The 13,637-nt window shown below is 39.3% G+C and overlaps 1 protein-coding gene and 1 long non-coding RNA gene across 5 annotated transcripts in view; one reads left to right on the top strand and one right to left on the bottom strand.

The window, feature by feature from the left end:
* The window catches only part of LOC139819204 (uncharacterized), a 98,717-nt gene that overhangs the window by 51,910 nt on the left and 33,170 nt on the right, over positions 1-13,637 (bottom strand). The window lies entirely within an intron of this gene.
* LOC139819218 (uncharacterized) lies at positions 8,894-10,264 on the top strand. The gene is made up of 2 exons (XR_011733637.1): positions 8,894-9,034; positions 9,392-10,264. It is a non-coding gene; the product is annotated as an uncharacterized lncRNA (long non-coding RNA).

Below are 13,637 nucleotides of genomic sequence, written 5' to 3'. Positions count from 1 at the left end.
TACAAAATACAAATATTTTATTAAAATATTTAAACCCAACAAGGGAATACAAGGTATTTAAATACAAAGTTTATATATGTATTTTAAAAGATTTAATCGCATCGCAAAGAATTACAGAGGTAACAGTACAAAAAATAAAAATATTTTATTAAAATACATAAATTTTTCTTGTCAAAAAACTTGGCGCTGCTAGACCTCAAAATTAGGTCAGCTGGTGTGTATGTGCGAGAGAGTGGGTGTGGGCGATGTGTGTGTGTAATTGTAAAAGAGTCTCTTTTCAATTACACACACACATCGCCCACTCTCTCTCTCTCGCACATCTCTCTCCAGCTCTCTCTCTCTCTCTAGCAGCGCCAAGTTTTTTGACAAGAAAAATTTATGTATTTTAATAAAATATTTTTATTTTTTGTACTGTTACCTCTGTAATTCTTTGCGATGCGATTAAATCTTTTAAAATACATATATAAACTTTGTATTTAAATACCTTGTATTCCCTTGTTGGGTTTAAATATTTTAATAAAATATTTGTATTTTGTACTGTTACCTGTGTAATTCTTCATGATTCAATTTTTTTTCTAATCGAAGAAAAGCAGTAGTAATATTATACTTCGAAAAAACCTAAGTAACAAGTGGTAGACGTAATCTTTGTATCTCAAAAAATATATGTTCTCTGTAATTGGCGCTGTAATTTAAAAAGAGATATCATTTCTTTTTTGTAATTGTAATAATAGATCACTTGAAGCGCGACTCATTTTTGATAAGGTAACGTAATTTTGTGATGTGTATCACTTGAGTAATAATTTTTGGAAATAAAAATAATACTGCTTAGGTTTTTTCGAGATTTTTGGAGATACAAAGATTACGTCCACCACTTGTTACTTAGGTTTTTTCGAGGTATAATACTACTACTTTGTTTTTTTTTTCGAGGTGAAGATACTACTGTTTAGGTTTTTTCGAGATTTTTCAAGATACAAAGATTTCGTCTACCACTTGTTACTTAGATTTTTTTAAGGTATAATACTACCACTGTTTTTTTTTCGAGGTAACAACATATACACTACTATGCGTGTACTTGGCGCCTTTCTTTACCTTTTTTTAAAAAAGGTAATTTTGTACAGATATCACGCCTTTTTGTAGTATTACGCATTGTATAAACAATATGTACAGGGTGTTATTTCGAGGTATAATACTACCACTTTGTTTTTTTCGAGGTAACAACATAATACATATATACTACTATGCGTGTACTTGGCGCATTTTTTTACCTTTTTTTTGAAAAAGGTAATTTTGTACGGATATCACGCCTTTTTGTAGTGTCATATAAGACGTCGGCGTTAGAAGTAGATAGAAAAAGAAGTATCTTAATAAAAAATTTTCACATTTGGACTTTGCGTCGCAATATCTCCGCTCGTAAGCTATCGATCAAGCCTACTTAGAACTTGATCCGTTCACTCGTTATTGAGATCTCAACATCTCGGGTACTCGCAACCCGTCGCGTCGCGTAAAAGAGTCACGGTCGGTCTCGCTCCGCGTGTACTTGGCGCGAGACACTACCGTGTCTCTTGATTCTGCCGCTAGGGAATTTTTAAGTCGATTCTTATGAATCAAGCTTGAATTCGATGTCTAGGTGTCCCAGGTTGCCGATGACGAGGTTCACATAGTGCGCTTCATAGTTTTCGGTATTCAGGTGTATTAATACCTTGAATTCGATGTCCACGTGTTCCAGGTTGCTGATGTCGGGTTTCAGATAGTGCGCTTTATAGTTTTCGGTGTCCAGGTATAACAATACGTTGAATTCGATGTCTAGGTGTCCCACGTTTCCGATGACGAGGTCCACATAGTGCGCTCCGTAGTTTTCGGTGTCTACGTGTATTAATACCTCGAATTCGATATCTACGTGTCCTACATTCAGATTTAAAGTTATTAATACACCTAGACATCAAAAACTACGAAGCGCACTATGTGGATCTCGTCATCGGCAACCTGGGATACGTAGACATCGAATTCAACGTATTATTACACCTGGACACCGAAAACTATGAAGCGCACTATCTGGATCTTGTCATCGGCAACCTGGGACATGTGGACATCGAATTCAAGGTATTAATACACGTAGACACCGAAAACTACGGAGCGCACTATGTGGACCTCGTCATCGGCAACCTGGGACACGTAGACATCGAATTCAACGTATTATTACACCTGAACACCGAAAACTATAAAGCGCACTATCTGGACCTCGTCATCGGCAACCTGGGATACCTAGACATCGAATTCAAGCTTGATTCATAAGAATCGACTTAAAAATTCCCTAGCGGCACTTTCTGCCAAGCGTAGAGAACCTTCTTTTTTGGCAGCGGTGGTAATACGATGTAAGGATACGAAATCTCTCCAGATAAACATGAAGGAATTGACTCAATATATATTATATAAGTATATACCTAATTTACCTAAAATACCTAAATAGAAATCTTACTCCTGACCGATAAGTCTATCGACCTAATTTCGAAATACGCGCGCGATATCGAAACTGGCGATACCTGCGCCGCCAGCGTCGAAAAAGTGAAAGTGACGTTTCTGATTATGACGTCATCATACAAGACGTCGGCGTTAGGAGGAGTATCTTAAAAATAAATTTTCCCATTTGGACTTTGCGTCGCAATATCTCCGCTCGTAGGGCACGTAGCGGAATATTATGAGAGAAACCCCCCCCTAATTGGACCCCAAGCTATTGATCAAGCCTACTTAGAACTTGATCCGTTCACTCGTTATCGAGATCTCAACATCTCGGGTACTCGCAACCCGTCGCGTCGCGTAAAAGAGTCACGGTCGGTCTCGCTCCGCGTGTACTTGGCGCGAGACACTACCGTGTCTCTTGATCGTGAAAAAGCTGAATGCGTTTTTGATTGCATTTGATATAATAATTTTTCTAATTTTTTTAATTTTAAATAAATTTTACTCAACTTTAACTTATAGTTTACGTTTCCGGATAATTAGTATCGACAGCAGAAAATGTCGACAGCGAAAAAAGCTAATTTAAAAAAATATTCGATTTTAAAGTAATTAAAAAATAAGGAATTTTCAAATAATTAAGACATAATTAAAAAATATTCTCGAAATTTAGTTTTCGCATTTTGTAGTAATATTTCAATCGCAGACTATAATTGAAACGAAACGTAGAGGTCGTAAGTTTTCTAAAACCCCCGCGTGCCATCAAAATCTAATTCTTTTCGAACCACTGTCTTAAAACTTCACAAGATCGTTTATCACTCACGACCGATCGTTAACGTTCCTAACTGCTGTTAGAGCGGTCGTCGAGACGCAACGTCGACCCACGCTGGTGGGTATCGGCCAAAATTTCGATGCTTTCTTCGTCGCCCGGAAACCAAACCGGCACGTATACCGCGCAGCTCGTAAATCATCGAAAAATACTTTCCAGATTTCGGGGTTCGCTGGCCGGCTCGAGTTATGACCACGTTGTTGTATAATTTAATGATCTATTTTGCATCTACCGAAGCGTGAACATAATAACAGGAAAAAAATCTCAATATCTTTTCGATAATAGAGTCGACTATCGCGATAAATGCCTGAAGATTGATTATCATATGTTATTTCTTTTCATATTTTCCAAATAATGCAAACTACATGCCAATGTTAAGATATGATTATATACAGATTAGATTTTTTGACTAATTTCTTTTGATAAAATAAGTTAAACAAATTTGTCGCGAAAATTGTTTTCAGATTATGCGTATAATTAAAGATGGTTTTCAACAGAATTTAGATAAGACTCGTTATATGTTATATTTAATACATAACTATAATTTATATACTAAGAAATTTAAACTATAAATATAATTTTAAGAACGTGAACTACCTATTTGAAAGAAACATTCTTCCATAATTTTAAACAGGACTCTATTTTTTGTATATAATAAATGATTTTTTAATCTACTAGTCAAAATAGAATTAAAAACAAATTGAACACTCAATAATTAGAAAAGATCATTTTTTATATCTGCACCGTCTTTTCTGGTCATTTTTAATACAAGATAGCTTTCATACAAAAAGAGTGACAGCCATGTGGCCGGGAATGTGATCTCCGCATTGTGTTTCGATCGAGAAATTCCACAGCTTCGACCACGCGAGGGGTCGATACCTGTTGGAAACGATTCACTGGAATTTAAACGTGTTCAATGTCCATCCTGCGAAGGGTCGGAAGAATCCACCCAACATTTCTGAAAGACTTCCTCCTCTCGAGGACGGTTCCTTTCTTTGCACCTGCGACAACCTAGTCTCCAAGGTAAATATATACGACTCCCTGTTTCACTTCACCTATCGACGAGTTTTAGGACACGAGATCTAAGGGGAGTCGATTTAAAGGAATTGAGTAGAGAATTGGAAAAACGTGAAATAAGATATTTATACAAAGAAATCAAAATGAGCAAGCATCTAATAGTAACAACGCAATTTAAATATAGAACGATCTCAGTTCTGCGAAATGATTCTCTAGATCTCCTATCGTGATAATTCCATCATTGTTTTAATTAGATTTTTCAGATATATTAACGAAGAAAAAATCAATTCGACATTCGCCGAAAAGTCTATTAAAATCGAGGCTCTTGAAATATTGTATATTAGAATTCGACGTACCTAACAATATCACAATTGCGACGGTCGCGCGAAAGTTTGGCGGCAAAAAAGCGCGTCGACATAATGCGCAACTTCGGCCGCGGTTTCCCCGCGACGTTTCACAACCGTCACTTTGACAGAGATCGACGAGACGCGGCGCAAAAAATATAATATTACAAAACTTCTTAATCGCGGGATATAAACGCCACAATTTCGTGCCATCGCTCGTATTACAGAGAGAGGACATTATGGAACTGGAGACGAGAAACCCTGGAGGAGAAACGTCATTGGCTCTCTCGGGAAAACTTATATTCTCCGGGCTGTGTGAAAGGTTACCCCCATCACGCCGAGGGTGAATGCAACACACGTGCGTTCCTTCGCCCGTTTCTCCCTCGCGCGCGCTTGTCCCTCGATAATTACTTTACTGACTTCTTTCACAAAAAAGCAACGACTTCCTCGCGACAGGTTCTCATTTGTCTCATTTATTACCCCTTCGCGCCCATTCGCTTTGCGTGTGCGTAAATCGACGATAATTTAATTGCTTACATATCTTGCCGTTAATTCCGTCACGAGAAAATCTTATTTACTTGGTCCAGAGCCATTTGTATTCGTCAATATAATCTAAAAGTGGTATTTCTTCTTTTACGCATAACTAGGTGCACGGCATAACATATTTTCTAATCAATTTGCTGAAATGCGCTTGTAGTATAATCAACATAAAAGTATAAAGTAATTTATGTATCAAGAAAAGACAGAAAATATAACAATGTTTAATATATACGCATATAAATAATTATTTTCCTAACAATTAACATGTTTACAAATAAACAAGCCTTTCACTTTTCAAATATATTTTAAACACTATCAAGTTTATACATATTATCTATATTCAAATTATAAAGTCAATTATAATCTCTGAAACATATTTTTCTTATAAAAATACAACATTATTTTGTCACCGAAAAATTACGCATATAATAATGACATAACTTTTACTTAGTATCTCTTATTTTCGTTCCCACATACTCGATGAGGGATAGGTACGTGTGTATACTTTCGAAAGAAACGCGCGAGTGGTTTCATCGATAATCCATTTTCTCCGAAATCTCCGGTGAAGATTGAAAGTACTTCATCCCACGGGAGATACCGGCCATCGACACCCAATCGCCGAGTAAACTCGACCCGGAAGAAGCGCCCCTTTTTCGCAGCGCGAAATGTATTCCGGGTGTATCGCGGCGAGTTCGTTGGCATCGCAAAATCAAGAAAACGTCGCGCGCGACAGGTGCTTAAAGGCCTGTGTTCCTCGCGGCGTGTCGCGGCGCACACGTACATCCGGGGTAAGTGCACGAACCGCTCGGTTTCTCACCGGGAATACGTAATCCCGCGACACACGCGGGCATACCAATTCCTCCCGTTACACGAAATACCGCCGGAGAACCAAGGGGCCACGAGGTATATCTATCCGCGCTCTCGTCAACGTCGGCGTCGGCGTCGGCGTCGAAGTCGGCGAAGTTAAGTGGATCTCGAAATAATCGGACGCGCGTGTCGCATATTGATCGAGATTTCCGTGCCTCGTCTCGCCACCCAATCGATTCGATCGAAATGTGTCTCAAAAAGACACGCCACGATAATCCATCGCGGAGCAAGTATAGACAGTTCTCCGAACAATCGACTTTTCCTCAGTTCTCTATTGGAGATGAAATCGCTGGTATTTCGATACGCTTAATTCTGGATTACTTGAATGTTCTTCCGTTATTGCAGACACGCAATCAGTGGACATTATTTTCTAGTGTAGCATAAAATTATATATCGGTCATAATTTGGAAAAACTGGCAAAAGTTACCCGTTTTATTATTAAGTGTTCAGCTATTAACAATTCAGATATAGCACCATGTTCAAGATCGGGACATAAGACGTCTTAAAAACGTCATTACAATGTCTTAAAGATGTATGCAGTCTATAAGTTGAAATTTACTGAAATTAACGAAAGTAAATAATAGATTTACTAAAGAAATGTGAAAGCTGTCAAATTGATTTACTAGATTGGTCGGTATCGCCGAGCACTTTCCCGCGAAAGGGAGCGTATTTTAAGCGATACGTTTTTCGATCCGACCGCATCAGCGACGACACTATTAACGGTAATAGTGCTGGTAATGTTAACGGCGTAGCGGGTGTCGCAGACGAGTTGGAAGGAAGAGCCACCACCAGCAGCGAGGGTGGCGGAAAAGCCTGATGCCGAGGGGTGCGGCGCGGGCGGGTGGCACGAACGGAAGCGAAAGGAGAACGTCGGAGAGAGGGAGCGGAAGGACTCGGTGCGCCCGGAGGCGTGGGTGGAAGCTCGAGTCGAGTCGACGGTGGGCACCGCGGGGGTGAGTGCGGACCGGGGGAAACCGGAACCGGAACCAGGGAGCGCAGGAACACGAACAGACTCGACGTCGACGGTGGCGTCGGCGTCGGCGTCGGCCCCGATATGGCGGAAGCGTCGCGTTTGCCGGAAGTCGCCAAGGAAATGAAATGCCTCCCAGCCAGGGGAGGCCGCCCTTCCCACCCCCGTGAGTTTCTACCGCCCACCTCCCGCCGCCCACCGGAACCGACGTTCCTCGCCAGGATTTCCAGAGTTCTCCTCTTTCTAGGGAACATAGCGAGGGCGCGGTGGGACGGCGACGGCCGGGGGAAGGTAGGTAGAGTGAGGTAGCGTCGAACTTGCGTCAAGTACGAGAAAACGGGAGAAGGGTCTCGAGAGACGTTCGTTCGCGCTTATTTCAAGAGACAGGAAAATAAGAAGAGGAGGAAGAACGTTGCGTGAGACGAAAAAATATGCGGACTTACTCCTCAGTGATTCAAGCCCAGCATCAACGTACATTAGCGCATAAACGTGAAATTTTATAAAATTCTTTCTTAATATCTACAAATTAATCCTAATTCTAGTCGTCGTCATTTTATGAATAAAATTAAAGAGTTTTCGAACAAAATGTAAGATATACTTTCGCTTGATGATTTTTCAAAGGGTTCTCGCTTTCTACCGCTTGATTTGCATTTATCTAATCCAATAACTAAAATGCGGAAAAAGATAGTGACATCATAATCTATAATTGTCACTTTTTATGACGCTTCGCTTCTCGGTAACAACGCCTGGTATATCGGCGAACGTGATGACGCCGCGCGCGCGAACGAAGATATTCCGACTTCCGTCCGTGCGTCCAGGAATTTCTTCCCGGAATAGTTCGAACGCCGGTTAATCGAGTTCTTCATTCAAATTCTATCCACGGGAGAAAAGGGAAAAAAAGAAGGGAGGTCGGTCAGAGTCGCACGGCCGCGAGCTGAGTAACCAACTCCGATGACTCGTCGTCGATGTTTAATGGTAGTCACGGCGATAACATCTACCGTGATAATGGTGATGATGGGTGTAACCATCGCTCATATTTTACGATTTCCTTCTTTCGCCGATGGAATTCTTCATGTTTGCCATTATATTTATTTATCTTTGTCAAATTTTGATTACACATTATAAGATTAGTTTTGGGCAAACTATCCAGCTGTTTTTTTACTAATAATATAGCTCAATAATATTAAAAGCTTATATATATATCTATATTTCTATATACTTCGCGCAAACACTTGTATCAGCATCCGTTTATAATTTCGCAGAAAAAAATATCTATAAAATTATAATAGTTCAACTTACATTTATCCGATTAATTGCCGCCAGTTTTAGAACAAGAGACACAGTTTGTATTTTATATTAAAAGTTGGAAAAAATTAAAAGGCGGTTCATAGCAAGTTTATGACGGCTAAGCGAACTATCATTTATTACCGTCAAGCCCCACTGGCGGTTACTTACATCGCCATTATCTAAATAAAAGCAATAGCGCATTAAAACGGTCGCCGTGCAAAAAACTGTCGTTGTCGCTATTGCTGTGAAGAAAGAAGAAAACGTCACGCGACGTACACGCGGCGCATGCACTCGCGTTCGTGTAAAGAGTTGTGTTCCTTGCTGCACGCCAGCACCGATGACGCGTTATTTTCCGATGAGATTATTTCCGGTTAAGTCTGCGTGATTCTGCGTCGCGTCACTTCCTCCTCCGTTCCATCGTCGTCGTCGTCGTCTTCGTCTTCTCCCTCTTCTAAGTAATTTTTGCGTCGGCTTCGTCGTCGCTCATTGTCGGACTCATTGCGCGAAATTACGTCATCTTGTGGAAATCGTTGCTGCTTCCTGCGCGCGTACCCGAGGCGTAGCGAAAATAGTTTCGCGCGAGCTCGTCGTAAGTAAGAGGGAACATGAGTTAATTCGAGAATGCTCTTAACGGGCAAATTATCCGTCGCAACGAATGGCAGCGACTATAAAAAGAACTCGCCACGAGCGTTACGAACCGAAAAGAACGGCGCAAAAGTTTTTGTATATGTACGTATATCACATAGTAAGGTGTCTCCATGTAATATATTGTGTTAATTATTAATTTCATATACGAAGGACAAAAGATATCCCAACATTGTCGAAATATCATAAAGCTTTAAATATAATATTTCCTTAGTTTTATTATAGATAGTTGATTAAAATACAACAATCTGTATTTGTAACGTAACAAATTTCAATAAATAATAAACTATAAATTACAATGAAACTTTCATGCAATTTTTCATTTGAAAATCCCCTTTTAAATAATTTTAAAAATTAGGGAAAGCGTGATCATACACACAAATTGTGGACATCTTACTGCAGGGCAAGATATTGTTCAATTTGGATCTTCTCTTCCCACAGGATCGCGGAATACAATTGCGAAATTGATAAAATCGGGCTTTTTTTCGCATGCGCGTCAAGCTACGTCAAGCTGCGGTTGGACACTTCGCGATCTTTATCTCCAGCACCATGCTGACCGCCTTCTTCTGACGCACGGGAGAGTCATGAGCGATATCGTGAAACGGACGTGCCGATGACACGATAGCATTATTCGTCGTAGCACGGTGCTCCGTTTCCTCGGTATCGTCGAAAAGCCCGCGGAGACTTCCGGTCGCGACGGAACTCCGGCGCTCACCGACCCTGACCGACCGTGAGTCGCAGCACACACCCGTGACAATTAGTTCCAGCAGTGATTCGGTTCCCACGCGGTACGATCAGGCCTATTAATAACGTCTTCCGATGTAATTTCCCTGCCTCCGTCTAATCTTCGGCCTTCCATCGATCCTCGCGACTTCAACGAGCACAAGACGAACGTCGAAATGTCATAAGCACGTCTGACTCGAAATTTCTAATATTTTATTTATAGAAGAATTTATAGTTTTAGAAGACATGGACTCCAATTAGTCATACAAATATTCGAAAATTAATATGTTAAAAATCATGATTCTTCAGGAGGAACAATGTAAAGTTTTACTTGTTAAATCACGGATTTCTTGTTTCATCGTTTATTTAGTAACTCTTTAACCCTTAAAGCGCACACCTCCGAAAAATTACGTAAAGCGCACTGGGGGTATGAGATACCCCAGTGTCTTTAAGTATGTACTGTAACGACGCTATTGACTATTTTATTGCATAAAAATTTCTGAATGAAGTTAAAGTCATGTATTTTAAGGATAAACAAAAGTTATAGCGATTTCTTAAAATTAACATTGTTTAAAAAATTATTGAAAAAGACATTTTAATGGGACTTATCAGAGCACAAAGTTCGGAGTGGGGTATCCTACACCCCATGTGCGCTTTAAGGGTTAAGGGTAGGCAATCGCGTTATTTTGCATGATTTATACGGTATGACCACTAAAAGAATAAATATTATGTATTATTGCAATAAAATTGTGGAGAAATATCTACTTCTCCATTAATCATGCTATTTCGAAGTAATATATGCCAGCTTTTTAATACCGCATTTAAGATATGCAACGTCCTTGACTATCGTGGCTAATTCAAGGAAATTATGTTGCAGTAAATTATGCATTCCGTATAATTGCAGTCAGTGTTATTCGCTGATCTAGTTTATTTTAATCAAAAGTTAATATCGAAAAGATTTTCACGTGACAAGCCTCGAAAAGTTTCCAAGTTTGATCGGATAAATCAAATGTCCAATGCTCTCATATCGTAACCGCGGTTAGAACAATGTATCCATTTGGGCGATATCGAGTCCCGGCAGCAGCTGGAGTTTAGTGCTACAGAGTAGAACCAACGCGTATAGAAAATTGAAAACCGCCACAAAATGGTAGCGTATCCAAGCTTCAATGTTCCGCCAGAGAATCGATCCTAATATGCTTACACGATTAATCTGAAATTTTTCTACTCGCCGCCGCACGGCGAATGAATATTTTACGAACGTCCGTGCAGCAGAACCTGTTTAATACGGACAACTTTTCGCAGATATCGGCAAGACGCCGCGCCGCGCCGGACGGATGTCATAACTCGCGATAATTATAAAATGAACTCGCCAAACCGCCGAGTCCGTTAAACAAGAGAAAGAAGGCAGGAAACGATTGCCGGATATAACGAGAATTCACGATGCTGCTCCGCGGTAAATAGGGATCTCGTTCGCAGCGTCAGTAATGACATCAATTCCGCGCGCGCGCGCGCGCACACGCGAGCGCGGATGCTGTCGCGGGAATAGGATCGGTCTGTTTTTAGCGCAGCAGATTTATATTATTGATGGACCGCAATAACGGTGATCAGACTATCGGGTTCGTTACGTAAATCGAAAAGAACGAAAGAAGCAGGCTGCCTTCTTTACACGCGGATGACTGTTACACGGCGGACACTAATAAACGGTAATAGACAGGGCGGTTAAAGGTGCGCGTTTAAAATAATTGTAATAACGAGCCACGGCGAGTCGCTACTGTTATTAAACGAAAACTATGCGACTTCGGAGGCACTTGTGTTATTCGCCTTTCACCGTTATCGCGGCATACCTTTTCAGGTGCGAGCTCCGTGTCTCTGGAACCCGGTAAAGTATTCGTGAAATATTAAAGCCTCGCGATACGATTATTCCAATTATTACAATTCTAGATATAACAAATGTAATTAAACTCTAACGCCGATGCTAAAATAATCTTTCCTTTGGAAAAGAATGCTGAATTCCTAATTAATAGAAATTATTAACAGAGACACTTTACATTATAATCTCTGTCAACATATTTAATTCAAATCTCTCTGCGCGTAACCTGCTCTTTAAAATTTAAGAAAGACGTCTTTTAACGTGAAACCTTTACAGCGTTTGATGCGATAGATAAAACTTTAACGGCCAAACTGATCGCGATGATAAGCAAAGAATGAATGTTGAAATTATATTAAAGTGTGCGACAAGAAAATTACGACAGCGAATTATTACTTCAAAAACGCCAAGCGGATGATTGATATCTGGAATTCTTCAACAGAATAAACAAGAGCGAGGTGATAAATTTGTAAATGAGAATTTATCATCTTTAATGTACTTTTTATTCCGTACCCTTTTTAGAATTAATGCGCGAGCCATTCCTGAAAGCTCTTGAAACAACGTGATCCGGCGCGTGTTTTAACGCAGAAGCGAGATATTGTCGTCGACATTTCACGCCGGCTCTTTATCTTGACACCCGTACTCTCCCGCAATTTGCAATTATCATAAACATTTTGTACGTGCTTGTCCGCGGCGCGGTTTTATCCTCCGGCGTACTTTAGATATCCTTTCCAAGAAAATTAGTCCTCATTGACGCGTGTTGCAATCGTAATAAAGAGTTTACGACGCTCGATTTCGTTAAATTAGATATAAGTAAATGCTCGTTAAATTATTAACCGTTTAAATGCTAACAGATGTATTAATGCTGCTTTACAAAAATTGACCGACGATCGAATGTTTCATAATCATAATTTAATCTTGACAGCGAAATGCGTTGCACGTTATACGCATCGAGTATTATAGCGATATATCTGTGTTTCATTTAATTTTATAATCAATGAAACATCCATAAATATTATTACTGCAAAGATCGTGTCCACATTTATAGAATTATCTTTATTTACTCATATACATATATTGTAATTTATGAAGAAAATTAATGTACATGTGATTTTTTTCAGCACAGAGAAATACACGAAATAAAGTTTGCGAATAATTCACACTCTTTATTCGTTTCTGGTTGCGATCAATTCGCGAACTTAACCGAAAAAAGGCTTGTTTGAGAGGGCTAGCCTAATGAAACATTCTGTTTCATGTGTGCAGCGATTTATTCTTTCTCTCAACGCGATAAAAATTCCATTTTGCACATCTCATCATTATCGCCGATGACAGTTTATAAAATAAATCGAGGTTTTCCGCTAATTAAAAAAAAAATTTGTGCAACGCGTTTCAGAATTAGAGTAATATTGTTATTTTATCGCGATATGGTATATCGATCCATCTGAAATTTACATACGTTTAGGATATTATATAGAAATCGCCTCCTCTATTGTATTATTGTGACATACTTGCTCCAGTATGTTAGAGTAAAGCGGTGAGAAGTAGCGGGATCTTTAGTGCTCAAGATTAAAGATAAGTGGCGTCAGTGATATTATCTAATTCAAAGCTCTATATCGTTGAGAGAAATATATATGACACGTACGAGTTAGACTGATTGCTCGACTAGTGTGTATTTTTATTGACTTTGACATAATTTCTTCAGAAGTACTTTAAAACGCAAATGTATACTTTTTAATAAATAATTTCTCTAATTTATGAAACATCATTTTTTTGTCCAAGTAAGCAACATATATTAACGTAGACATAAGCAAATAAGAAAACATTAAAAACAAAACATGTGGCGACATGTTTTGCATAAAAGTGAAAAATGTTAAATTAAAAAACAATCTTAGCAAATGACTAAAAAGAAGTCGGCAAAACAGTACAAAAGCAATGACGCAAATAACAAAACTATTGAAAATAATCTACATTTTAATACTTAAAAAAACATAAGAGATGATCAATTATATGATTCCCCGCTTTACAATCATTTCCGGGTGTCGAGCATATGGTACGGCTATCAACTGTTTATATCGTGAATCACGGGAGGAGAAAATT

Source organism: Temnothorax longispinosus, chromosome 9, assembly GCF_030848805.1.
Source record: "Temnothorax longispinosus isolate EJ_2023e chromosome 9, Tlon_JGU_v1, whole genome shotgun sequence".
Classification (NCBI taxonomy): Eukaryota; Metazoa; Arthropoda; class Insecta; order Hymenoptera; family Formicidae; genus Temnothorax; species Temnothorax longispinosus.
The sequence above is the reverse complement of the archived record's forward strand: the minus strand, read 5'-3'. Positions and strand labels throughout refer to the sequence as shown.